Raw genomic sequence first — 13387 nt, 5'->3', positions numbered from 1 at the left:
AATGTATTGTTATTTATCTGGGCATTTGTATTACTTTCCATGCGTAGAAAGTTTATATTGTAATTCAGCTTGAATCTTAATGGAAATAAGATGGATAATAAATAACAGAATAGTGTAAAATAGAAAACAGCCCTGAAAACTCACCTATTTCCGTTAATGTTTGGTTAATGTGTGATTATCTTGGTTCATAGATCCACAAGGAACATTGGCCCCCCTCTCTCTTGAGTGTAATTTTGTTTTCCTTTTTGGTTGTTTTTTTTCATTTTCCTCTTTTTTGCAAGTGTTTTGCTATGTCCTCTCTAAGAGTGAGAGATGGTATATTAAGTCATCCAATAAACTGAACTAAAACGATCTGTAGTTCTACCCTTCCTCCCCACCTGTATGAATGAACCTGCCCTGCCTCTTTCCATTATAACTAGCAGCAGAAGCTGTAGGTAAAATCCAGCCAATGGAAAGGCAATGAGAGTGAAGAATTGGAACATAAGAAGAGCCTTACTGGGTCAGATCAATGGTCCATCAAGCCCAGTAGCCAATCCTGGTCACTAGTACCTGGCCAAAACCTAAGGAATAGCAACATTCCATGCTACCGATACAGGACAAGCAGAGGCTTCCCCCATGTCTTTCTCATGGACTTTTCCTCCAGGAACTTGTACAAACCTTTCTTAAAACCAGCTACGCTATCCGCTCTTACCATATCCTCTGGCAACGCATTCCAGAGCTTAACTATTCTCTGAGTGAAAAAAAAATTCCTCCTATTAGTTTTAAAAGTATTTCCATGGAAATCTATTTGGGGACATATTAACTTGATTTTAGAGACTGTGATTCTGTTATCTTATGAAACGGTAATCTGCGGGTCATTATTATCCCTTAAGCCACCATAATAAACATAAAAACAGACTGTTGGGTATTATGACTGGGGTAGCCATCCAAATGGTCACAAAAAAAATCGAAAAAATTTTGATCGTTCGAATTTTACTTTTTGGTGGCACTCATGTTTAGTTTATAGATACGAAAAAATGATATTTATGCAAGGAGGTAATAAATGGTTTAAACAGGAATGGGGGGTCTATTGACTAACTTTATTGATACTACGTGAATGATGTTTCCCTTTACTCTTGATTAGAATTTACACATCCATGGAGGGGGATGGGAAGGAGGGAGGGAGATATTATATTGGGATTGTTTTCTTGATTATATTGAAATAAGAGGGGGGGAGGGTGAAAATATTATTTATATATCTTATTGAAAGTTGTAAGTGCTATTTTTTCTGTATTTAAGTTTTAACTACAATTCACAAGAGTAATCTTGTTCCATGCAATACAGAGAAAGAAACAAATTTCACCAAAACAATATATCAAATTTGAATAAAACATTTTATCCCTTCCTTAGACCACAATAAAAAAGGGGTGTGATAATCAAATAATATTGGAGACATAAATTAAAGAATTAATTTCAAAGGAAAAGGCTTAGTGAGGCACGGCTACCTTCTAATTATATTCCATTCTACATCAATCCTTGGTGATCTTTTTAACTCTTAGGAACTCCTTTAAATGGTCTGAAGAAAAAAAAAACATATTTGGTTTCCAAGTACCTTACCAAACATTTACAGGGATAAGCTAATAGGAATGTAGCACCCAATTTAAGAGTTTCTTGACGTAAGGAAAGAAAATCTTTCCTTCGCTTTGGAAACATCTGGATAAATCCAGATACGTTGTGCTCCAAATAATTTTTGAGAATTTTTAAAATATAATCTTTAAGATCATATTTAAATCTTGCTCAAAAACAAAAGATATTAGAAGCGTAGTTCTCTCAGTATCTGGATTCAAAGTTTGTTCTAAAAGAGCAGTAACATTAGCAAAATCAATCTGTTCCTCTTGTCCATTATTTTTCTCCATATTCTTTTGAGGAATCTTTTTATTTGGCAAATAGTAAATCTTATTTAAAGGAGGAATATTGTCAGAAGAAATTCCCAAGTTCTCAATCAAATATCTTTTGAAGAAATCAATAGGCGGAATACCAGGTGAAATTGGGAAATTCAGAAAACGAAGATTCAATCTCCTATTATAATTTTCAAATTGCTCTAATTTTCTGTGTATAGAGGAATTATCTTTAATTATTGCTGTTTTAAACATTTGAAGCTGCTGTATATCTTCCCGTAACTGTTTGTTTTGGCTTGAGAAATCCAATTTAACTGAGTAATGGTTTTAGTTAAAGTATCAATCTTAGAGTTAATGTTTGTTATCTCCTCAGTATTTTTGACCATAGAAGCCTCCATATGTTGTAGAAGCAATCAAATATCTCCCAAGGAAGCCTCCGTTGGTGTAGGTGTAGACGTTAGTTCCTTCAGCTTTCCTGCACTTGCTGGTTCAGGTTCAGCGCCCTCACCGGACAGCCCCATAGATTCTCTTCCAGGGTCATGGTTCTCCCGCAGCTGAACCCCGGCAGTAGCTGGACACACGGGGGTAGATGGATCCGGAGGGGACAAAGATATTTCAATCCCCGAAAGGGGGAAAAGCTCTCCATCGCCTTCCCCCAAAGCCGGGTCACTTCCTCTGGGAACTCGGATTGCCGTCGACTGAGCTGCAAAGAAGCGGTCAACGGTTTGCTGAATGGTTTGCTGGATGGGTGTCGAAGAAAGGGCCGGCGAGGGAACGGCCCTTATCACCCCTTTCCTCTTCGGCGGCATCTGAACGTCAGGAAAAGATTTTCAGGTTAAAAAAAAGTGCCTGCAATCATTCAGATTCTTCCTGCTCCGCTTCGCTGCGACTCTCACACCGCCGCCATCTTGTCACTTTTTTTTTTTTTAAATGTGGAACGCTTCACGAAGTTGCGTGTCATCCATGCGCAGGGGCCATGCTAATCTTCTCTGTATCGTTCCAATTTTAGTATATGTGCTGACGAAGCAAGCACGCTATTTTTAATATATTCTGTAATGTATTCATGTATGCACTATTTTAAGTTTCAAAATGAATAAAGAATTATAAAAATTAAAAAAAAGTATTTCCGTGTAACTTCGAGTGTCCCCTAGTCTTTGTAATTTTTGACGGAGCGATAAATTGATCCACTTGTACCCATTCTACTCCACTCAGGAAGGCAGCTTGAATCACAGAAAGACACACATACATGCTAGGGCCGTAGCCATGTGGTGGTGGTGGTTGGGGAGGGGGGAGAGCTTGGAGTTCTGGGCATCCGCTTTGGGCTCAGGCCCCCTCCAAAACTGCAGCACTAGATGTATGACTGGCAGGGACGAGCAAGCCCTGCCAGCCAAAAAAGATTTGTCACCATAAAACAAGGGAAATATTCACCAACTGGGGGAAAATTACTTGTGACAAAAAAAGATTGAAAACTCACTCTGTACAAAATGTCATATGAATAATGTGATGTGCTCAGAGACCAAGAGACCATTATAGACAATACTATCTAAACTGTATCTCATATTGTTGCAAATTATGTAATTCCCTCCAGGTTAAAAAAAAAAAATGCTATTTAGTGGGCTAATGTATAACATGATTATGTTGTATTGAAAGTATTTTTTATGTATGTTGTCCTCTGAACCATTGTGAATGTTTTATGTGTTAACCGCTTAGTTATAAGCGGTTAAGAAATTTTAGAAATTAAATAAATAAATGATTTGTTGCTTAATTCTGTGTAGAGTCCCTAAATAATCCATGTCCTAAATAATCCAGTCGGTGGCCAGCTGTGAATATCGGATGGTGCCTCAACTCATGCCCTATTTTCAGCCAAACCTTAGGGCCTCTTCTACTAAACCACGCTAGCGGTTTTAGCGCCAGGAGCCGCGCTGAATGACCTGCGCTGCTCCCGACGCTCATAAGAATTCTGTGAACGTCAGGAGCAGCGCGGCTCCCTGCGCTAAAACCGCTAGCGTGGTTTAGTAGAAGAGGGGGTTAGTAGCCCAAGTTTTCAACTGAAAATTCATCTTAATTTAGGAGGTTATATTTATAAATTCAAAACTGCATTTACTTGGCAAGTTTTAGGAGGCTAATGCTGAACATCAGTGCTAAGCTCCTATTTTCCCTGCCCTAAATGCACCCCTGTTGCTAACTAGATTTTATGCTCCTAAATATAGATGTTCAGTGAAATTTTGAGTATAAAGTTATGCACTGAGCCCTAGTATATTTTCAAAGAGGCCAGTTTATGAGCACAACTCTTAAAGCTAGGAACATCTATCTTAATAGAGAATGACACAGTGACAAAATTCATCACCGTCCCCGTCCCCGCGGGTAACCGCGGGAAATAAACCCATGTCATTGTCTAGTGTCTATTTCATCCTCTGTCCTTCTACACCAGCATTCTTCAAAGCAAAGCTTGCGGGTCAATGGTTGTGGCCATTCATACTCTGATTCTTCCCTCTTTCCTTAAAGAATGGCATGAAAATGGTTTCCCGCGGTTATCCGCGGCGACGGGAACGGTGATGAATTTTGTCACCGTGTCATTCTCTCAAACTCCCCTCTGGTCTGTTAATGCTTCAAAATACATAGGCCAGTACAGATTTTGAATGTTTAATAGTCTCGTACAAAATTCACAGTGGTAATAACAAAATATATAGCTTGAGCGGTAAAAAGATAGAAAAGGCACAATGAATACAAGTGACAATACACCTCACTTCAAAAAAGATATTAAACAGACTTACAGGAATGTAAAAGACTTGACTTTCCCTTTCTGTGCGTTGCATTGCATGTCTTGGGCAAAGATGCATTAGGCTTAAATTAGTCATGTCACCATCTGCTATATGAAAAATGTTTCATGACTGTAACTTCTATTTTTTTTTTTTTTTATTGTCTTTATTAGCAATTGCAAAGGGAACATACAACCAGGATCAAAACAAGCAGAACAAACAGAGCTGGCATAGCATCACCAATAAAAATAGAAGTTCATTGGGCTCCTGTTTTGTGACACATTTGCTGTCATGAACTTCTATTTTTATTGGTGATGAGAGCTTAGTGGATACAAATGCACACAGTTTGATTTCATTAACTTTTTAATAATGTATCACATGACTAAACCCAGCAAATCAGGAGTCAGGGACTGTTTCTTAACGACATAATCAAGCATTTCCAAGGAGTCAGTTTTGAAAGTCCTACTGGGTGGACAAAATAACTGGCTAATTTGGTCACATTTTCAGCTAAACCTAACCAGTTAGGTTTTCAGTTGAAAATGTCCCTAAATCTAGCTGAGTACAATTTTCATAGCTAGATTTAGAAATGCTATATGCACTGCTGGCATTGCCCGGTTAAATTTAACTTACAATCCTGAAAATCAGCGCCAAAGCTAAGCTATAAGGCCCCCTTGCCACTTTCATACCCAGCATTTGTCTGCCTTGTGAATACAGAGGGGTAAATTTAGCTAGTCAGTGTGGAAAGGGTAATTCTTTTTTTCCAATAGTCCTCGTCTGCAGACCTGAATCCTACATAGCATCTCAAAAAAGATATAGTGGAATTAGAAAAGATACAGAGAAGGATGACAAAAATGATATAGGACAACTTCACTATGAGGAAAGGCTAAAGTGACTAGAGCTTTTCAGTTTGGAGAAGAGATGGCTAAGGGAAGATATGATTAGGGTGACCAGGTTATCCATTCCAGAAGGGAAACTTTTTGGCCAGTTTTGGTTTTAAAATTACATCCCAAAGCAGGTCGTATATTTTGTAGTCCATGATTCTATCCATTGAAATCAGAGTTGTAGTTCCCATAATGCACCAGGATGAGGTTGGCAGAAATCCAAGACTGGCCAAAAAGTCTCCTTTCTGGTATAGGTAGCCTGGTCACCCTAGATTTGATAGAGGTTTATAAAATACTGAGTGGAGTGGAACGGGTAGACCTAAATCACATGTTTACTGTTTCCAAAAATACTAGGACTAGGGTCAGGCAATGAAGCTACTAAAAGAGGGAAATTCATCAGTGGGTAGTAAGTGATTTAGCATGTGCTAACCGCATTATCACATGCTAACTGCAAAGATGCTTATAGGAATATAATGGGTGTTGGTGTTTAGTGCACGCTGATCATTAGCATGTGGTAGTGCTAAATGCTGAGTGCCCGTTGATGATTTCCCCCTAATTAGTAGATTTAAAATAAAGTAGAGAAAATATTTCTTCACCCAATGTGTAATTAAATTTTGGAATGCATTGCCAGAGTATGTTGTGAAAGCAGTTAGCTTGGCAGGGTTTAAAAAAGATTTGGACAAGTTCCTAAAAGAAAACGTCCATAAGCATTATTAAAATGGACTTGGGAAAATCCACTGCTTATTTCTAGGATAAGCAGCATGAAATCTATTTCACTCTTATGGGGCTCTTACTATGTACTTGTGACCTGGATTGGTTACTATTGGATACAGGATAATGGGCTTGATGGACCTTTGGTCTAACCCAGTATGGCAGTGCTTATGTTTTACGTTCTTATTCTGATTCCAAACTAAGAGCTCCTGTCACAAGATTACCAGTGTATTACAGAGATTGATCATGTTAAACCTGAGGGACATGCTCGTAAATTACCAAGGGCTAGATTCAGTAACCTGAGATCCGTGTCCGATTGCATGCAGGCCAAAGAATTCACTAAAGGCCAGCTTGCAAATGGGGGCGATCGTTGGCATGCCTCCAACTGACTGCACGGCCAATCAGGGACTTCCTTAGGTACTCACTAAGGAAGTCCCTGATTGGCTGAGGTGCCTCAGGCCCCTCCCAAGGGAGGAGCCCGAAGCGCCTGAGCCAATTAGGGCCTTAGGCCCCGCCCCATGCATTACATGATGCACCGGGGCGGGGCCTATGGCCTCAGACTTGTCGCAGGAGGCATTGGAGCAGGAGGGATTGAGCACCCTTCCTGCTCTGTTAAAGGTACGGGGAGGGGGGTGGGAACGGGGAGGGGGCATCTGGTGAGTGGCAGGAGGGAGTTGGCATCCCTTCTGCCGTTTGTTTTTTGGTTGGTTGGTGGGTGGGGAGTCGGGAGGCATTGGAGCAGGAAGGATTGAGCACCCTGCCTGCTCCGCGGGGAAGGGCAGGAGAGTCAGGGCAGAGAGCAGATCGGGGCTGAGAGCAGGGTGTTTTTTTACACCAGTCGTTTTGTTTTTGGATTGGCCAGCCAGTTGGTGTGTTAGGAAAGAATTAGTGACTTGCGTCCTTCCTGCTTTGCATGCACGGATCGGAATCGGATCGGAGGAGAGGTTAGTGAATCGGGTCGGAGGGAAATCGGGTCACAAAGGGCTCGCAAACTGATCGGTACACGACCGGTTTGCTTAGTGAATCTAGCCCCAAGTCTGCAGTGATTTGTGCTTTAAGACAAATCTTTGTATGCCCAAGCAAGTAAGCTGGCTAAGAACGAGGCAAAAGAATATGGACTATGGATTTCCTGTCCTATTAACCCTCTTTCTTCCTCCCCTCTTAAAGTCAATCAATTTGTACCTTTGCTTAATCTTTGTAAACCGCATAGAACTTCACAGTATTGCGGTATATAAGCTGTTATTTTTATTATTATTATTATTATTCTGGGTCACAGTGACCCTAGATATCTATTAGATAGGTTGTGAGCCCATCAGGACAGACAGGGAAAATGTTTGAAGTACCTGTATGAAAATTGCTTTGAGTGTGGTTATTAAACTACAAAAATGTGGTATACAAACCCTGCACTCAGGAAAGAATTTTCATAAAGTCATCAATGACATCTCTGTGCTTTCTCAAGCCAATCACCTTCTGTGATGTTATCAGATTATCTGACAGTGCTGATAACAAAACAATACTAATATAATCATTGCTGTAGCACTGCTAGACATATGCAGCACTGTACATTAACATGTAAGAGACAATCCCTGCCCAATACAGCTTACAATCTAATTAAAACAGACAAAACAGGACAAATAGGGGTTTGGGAGTTTCTCACAGAGGGAATGATATAAAGGCCCTGCTTATCATCTACATCTCGCTATGCATCAGCAATGTTCTAGAGAATGGCACGGTGATCGAATTTGTCATCATTCCCGTCCCCGTGGATAATGAGCATGGGGCATTGACGCCATTTGTGAAAGCTTCAGGTTTGAAAATAATTCTACATGCAAAATGACACCAGCGCAAGGTTTTAAAATTATAACCAGAATTTATTGAATTATTGGTTCTATTTTCCCATTATTAGATCAAAAGAATAGCATAATTGCTTACGTTGCGCTCATGGGAGATCATCATCGTGGCCAAAGACTGGCCTTCTCACAATGGTCTCGTTTTTCTATCTCATTACAGTCTATTATATAACTTTTGGTTTAGTGACATCATCAAGTTTGACGACCAATAACATTTCTATGGGTGGTCTTAAAGTTTAGACAAAGAAACATTCCTCCATGTTTAAAAGTTATACAAAGTTTCAGATGATTTCTGAATTAACATTAACATTCAAAAGAATTCACAATTATTAACATGGTAAATTCTCAGTCCTTCCATGCTGACAAGTTCTGAGCCTTAAAGGAAAAAACTCCTAAGCTGACAGATTCAAATTACACAGCCTTACACAGAAATCTTACTCAGGAGGAAAAAAGGGGGGGTTAAATCCCCCTCTCCTCTTCCTGAAGCGTGTTTATGCTTATAAAACCATTTATATATCCACAATCATATTTTACATTCATGTCACCACATATCACATTCATGGGCCCCAAACATTCATAATTTCATTCATATCTTGGCCATTCATACTTCATACATTTTATATCTCAGTTTGGAATATGGAATCTAATATGCTTTTTCTAACTGGTCTAAGCACATCTGTTTTCAATTAGAACCACGAGGCTAAAGGCGGGAAGCTGAACAAAGAACAGAAACTATTCACTGGCACAAGATGCTGGCCTAAGACAGGACAGTTATAGCACATACAAAGAATCTAAACTGGACTCCATGTCTCATGTAGTCATGATTTCCACCATGATTTAGCTCAAACAGCAAAGTGCACAAAAAAACACCATTCTTTTCCTTATATTAATCCTTAGTATATTTTTCTCTGGCCTTAGCTACATTATATTTAAATGTTTTATTCACCTATTTTTCGTACGCTTCTATTTGGGCGCGGTCCTTAACTAACACAGATGTTTGTCTAACTAGAATTACCCAGAATCATACGAAAAACTGGCGCTATAAAAATACTGCACTATCATGCTTCTGACATCCATTGCATCGTACCATAAACAGCACGCTAGCCACGCGCCACGCTTCCATAATCCCCTCTTGGATATTACTGAATTTATGAAGTAATATTCAGAATTGAGCTCGTGGTCTTATCTGTGGCGCTGGGGTTTACTCTGGGTACGGTTCTTCTCATGGATCAGTGTGTCTGTGCAAGTATATTCTTTTAAATGCCAATTAGATAGCAAAAGCCAGAAAAATGTACTACCTAGGCCTGCAACGGCAGGTGCCTAGAAGATCTTACCCAAAGTGTACTTGAATTCTCTAGTGAGAATGCAAGCAAATCCCATCCACTATTCTAGATAAAACCCATCTAAGTGTACATTTATGTAAGTTGCTGTCTAAACCATATCATATAGGAAACTTACCATTCCAGTGGTAGTTAGGCAGTGTCTGTTCTAGGTGCAAGTACAGTCCTAGAGCAGAGACGTCTGTTGTTTTATTCATAGAGGTATTCATGAAACTCCAGTACTTTTAAAGTTAAAAAGTCAGAAAATTTAGAGAAAGTATAGTTACAGAAAAATAGAACCCTAGATTTCCCTAAGATAAAGAGAACCTCAGTATTATCTAACTTAATTGGTCCCTATGCTCAAAAGTGTTATGTTATAAAATCTTGGAATTAAATCAATAAAGTGTAAAATAATGCACAGTGTTAAGAAAACCCAAATATATGCTTAATATGGAAATGTACTCATGTGCAGATAATGCATGCACATCAGATATAAGTTTTCTTTTTCTGTGTGTGTTGCAGGAACTCATTTCTCAAATTTAAATTAAAATCATTAAAAGGACTGATGATATCAGCTGTTAAACCCAATTAAACAATATTGTGGCACTGTGTTACAGCTTAGAAGCTGCCACTGTGTATAGAAATACAGTCATATGAAATAAAATTTAAAATACAGGATACACAAAATATTTTCTGAGAACAATGCATGAAGACAATGATAAAGAAAATACAGTTATTAATACAATATCAGAATAAGTCTATGAAATTATGCAAAAGCATAATTAAAGTTCAGAAGCCTAATTCAAATGAAGTGATTTAAAGTAACATGGTTTAAGATAAAGTCTGTTTTTTCATTCAAAATTTTTTTATGAGTCCAGAAATGTCTTTTGCAAATAGTTTTAGCAACTTGTAAGGTCGGAGTCTCTAAATTAATTTCAGTGAAATTTAAATCATGGCTTTAAAAAGTTCATGCTGCAACGTTTTCATAATTCAAGCTTGGCTTTTCTGTACAACTGAAAGGTAAGCACAGCTCATTAGTTGAAGACAAAGGAACACTGAAATTCCCGCCGAAAATTCAGCATCGGAATTTTTTTTTCTGTGTTCTCCACAGCTCTAGTGGTGGTATGTGGTACTGCTGGTCAGTGTAAATCCTGGAAGGAAAGCACATGTTCATTAACAAAAGAACAAAGAAAAAAACACATAGCACTTTATCCCCTCTGCAAACAGTACTAATTCTTGTATTGCAGAGTCTTCTGTGCAAAATTGTTGAAACGATTCAAAGAAGGTTCTTAACTGAAACACAAAACATACAGATTAAATAGACTTTTTTCAGGGTCCTGTAGTACCAAAATTGGCCACAGGAAAATTTAAACATGCAGACACATTCTCTACATGGTAAAATTAGACTTTCTTTTTTTCTAACATCAGGGAATTATTCTCAATTTCATATTTTTTTATTAGGTTCCTATCCTGAAGAGCTTACTTGTAAAAAGTAAGAAAATTTCAATTCCGAATTCATCCACTTACATAAAAGTTTATTATAATTGTTCTTTTCTGTTAACCAAGTTAGCAAGCCCTTTGTTTCACATTTATTTCGATTTTCAAAAAAATATAGGTACTTAACCTCTACTTTCGTTAATCTTTTTATTTTAAACTTCCCAATTTAATTTTAAAATGTATTTAAATTTAATTACTCCCTAATCATACATTTTGGACAATGCACAAGTTTAAAAATACTTTATAAACCATGCAGGGGAACAAAAATTCATATTCAAAATTAATTTGAACCCTGAGATAAAAATATAAAGGCAGGGATTTTATTTTTCCCTTATGCACACTTGCCTGCTTTTAAGCATGGTATCTGTTTTTTGGAATAAATCTTTTTTTTTTTTCCACAAAATTATCCTTTCACTGTTGAATATATACCCAAGTCCAGCAGAATTCTTTCTTTTCTCCCATCTTCCCTATCGAACTTTTCCATAGCACATTTCACAAGCTTTCTTTCCACATTCCTGTACATTCGTTCTACAAACTATCTCCCTGCTTTGAAACAGCCAAACATTTAATTTTCTTTTCCTTTTCACTTATGGCAAAATCCACCTTGTTTAAATATCACATTCTGACCCAACATTTCTTTTCTTGCAACACTCTTATAACCCTTTTAAAAAATAAAGGAACAAGGGAAAAATTCAAGCTACATAACGTCTTTTTTTTTTTCTAGAATGCATCTTGCACTGAGCCCTTAGGCTACAAATAGCTTCTGAAACTTTCCCAAAGTACCTCCATTGTTCCTAACACCGCAGGGATCACTACAAAAACAACATACACAAACTTTACGGAACTCTAAACAGCATGCTGGTAAAGTTTTATCAGAGAGAGACCACATTGAATCTTTTTTCTACTACATCGGAAACAAATTTAAACCACGGATACATAGGATTCTCATGTCTTGCTAAACTACCAGTTCTCAATAAACCCTTTTAATATGCAAAACAGACTTGCTCCGAGATAAGCAAATACCTGTTGGAAATCTGTAGCCCTGAGACAAAGGACTCCATTGCTGCTATTCCCTCCTCCTTCTCCTCTGCCTGGTAATGAACAAAGGAGAAGCCCGCCTTCAGCTCACGTGTGTGGAAGGCATAGAGGAAGGAAAAAGGTGGGGGTGAAAATCCCCCATTTGCAGCCCGCTCTTTCAAACAAAGGAACAGCATAGCAAGGGAACGGGAAGCCATTAACTTTATTTTTCTTTTTCCAGAGACAAGAGAAAAAGTTAGGGCAGAGCAAAAAAGACAGAGAGAGACAGAACTGGAGTTTAGAAAGACAAAGCTGAGAAACACAATTTCTTTTTTCTTTTCAAAGTAGTTACTTCAGATAGGCACTGAAAATGCAGAGAGAGAGACAAAGAAAGAGGGGGGGTGCCCTCAGCCCGTTTTTTCAAACAAAAAGACGGGACAGAGGGAAACTTTTCAAAGTCAGATAGAGTTAGTTCAGAGACAAAGCTTAGACACACAGCAGGAAAGAACAAATTTGTTTTTTTTCTTCAAACTTAATAACGCATTTTTAAACAAGCAAAAACTTACGTTCACAGAGGAGACCTGCTCTCTACTGGGCACATTTTTTTCTTCTTTCAGACAGAGCCAGATGGAAAAATGCCAGCACTGCAAGGTTTTTTCTTTCTTTTCACAAGCCATCTTTGCTGTTCCACTGGGCTGTTACATTCTTTCTGTGTTACTTTTATTTCTAATTTTTTCTTTTTTTCTTTTTCCATTAATATTTAATTTCTTATGTACAGATATATACAAGCATGCATGCTCCTTACTGTTAAATAATTTTTTTATTATTTTTAATTAATTAATTTTTTTTTTTAATTAATTTTTTTTCTTTAAACAGGCGTAATACTCACAATTTTCCAGTTTTCCGGTCCCGTTTTATCTCTAATTTCCGCCATATTCCTGCGCAGCCAGTCAACCTGTGACTACCTTTTGTTACACAACCATGCGAAATCTCTAAATTTCCTAGAGGTTCCATGAATAACCTATAAGCTTTTTCAATGCGTCAAATTAGTTAGTTCCCGGGTTTCGCCACCAATTGAGCATGGGGCATTGACGCCATTTGTGAAAGCTTCAGGTTTGAAAATAATTCTACATGCAAAATGACACCAGCGCAAGGTTTTAAAATTATAACCAGAATTTATTGAATTATTGGTTCTATTTTCCCATTATTAGATCAAAAGAATAGCATAATTGCTTACGTTGCGCTCATGGGAGATCATCATCGTGGCCAAAGACTGGCCTTCTCACAATGGTCTCGTTTTTCTATCTCATTACAGTCTATTATATAACTTTTGGTTTAGTGACATCATCAAGTTTGACGACCAATAACATTTCTATGGGTGGTCTTAAAGTTTAGACAAAGAAACATTCCTCCATGTTTAAAAGTTATACAAAGTTTCAGATGATTTCTGAATTAACATTAACATTCAAAAGAATT

General features: G+C 38.0%; 1 non-coding gene across 1 annotated transcript; it reads right to left on the bottom strand.

Annotated features, from left to right (window-relative positions):
* Positions 1-2803: 2803 nt before the first annotated feature.
* LOC117356144 lies at positions 2804-2910 on the bottom strand. Its single transcript, XR_004538578.1, has one exon. It is a non-coding gene; the product is annotated as a U6 spliceosomal RNA (small nuclear RNA).
* Positions 2911-13387: the final 10477 nt, after the last annotated feature.

This window comes from Geotrypetes seraphini, chromosome 2, assembly GCF_902459505.1.
Source record: "Geotrypetes seraphini chromosome 2, aGeoSer1.1, whole genome shotgun sequence".
Classification (NCBI taxonomy): domain Eukaryota; kingdom Metazoa; phylum Chordata; class Amphibia; order Gymnophiona; family Dermophiidae; genus Geotrypetes; species Geotrypetes seraphini.
Note: the sequence above shows the minus strand (reverse complement) of the source record. Positions and strands in the feature narration are given on the sequence as shown.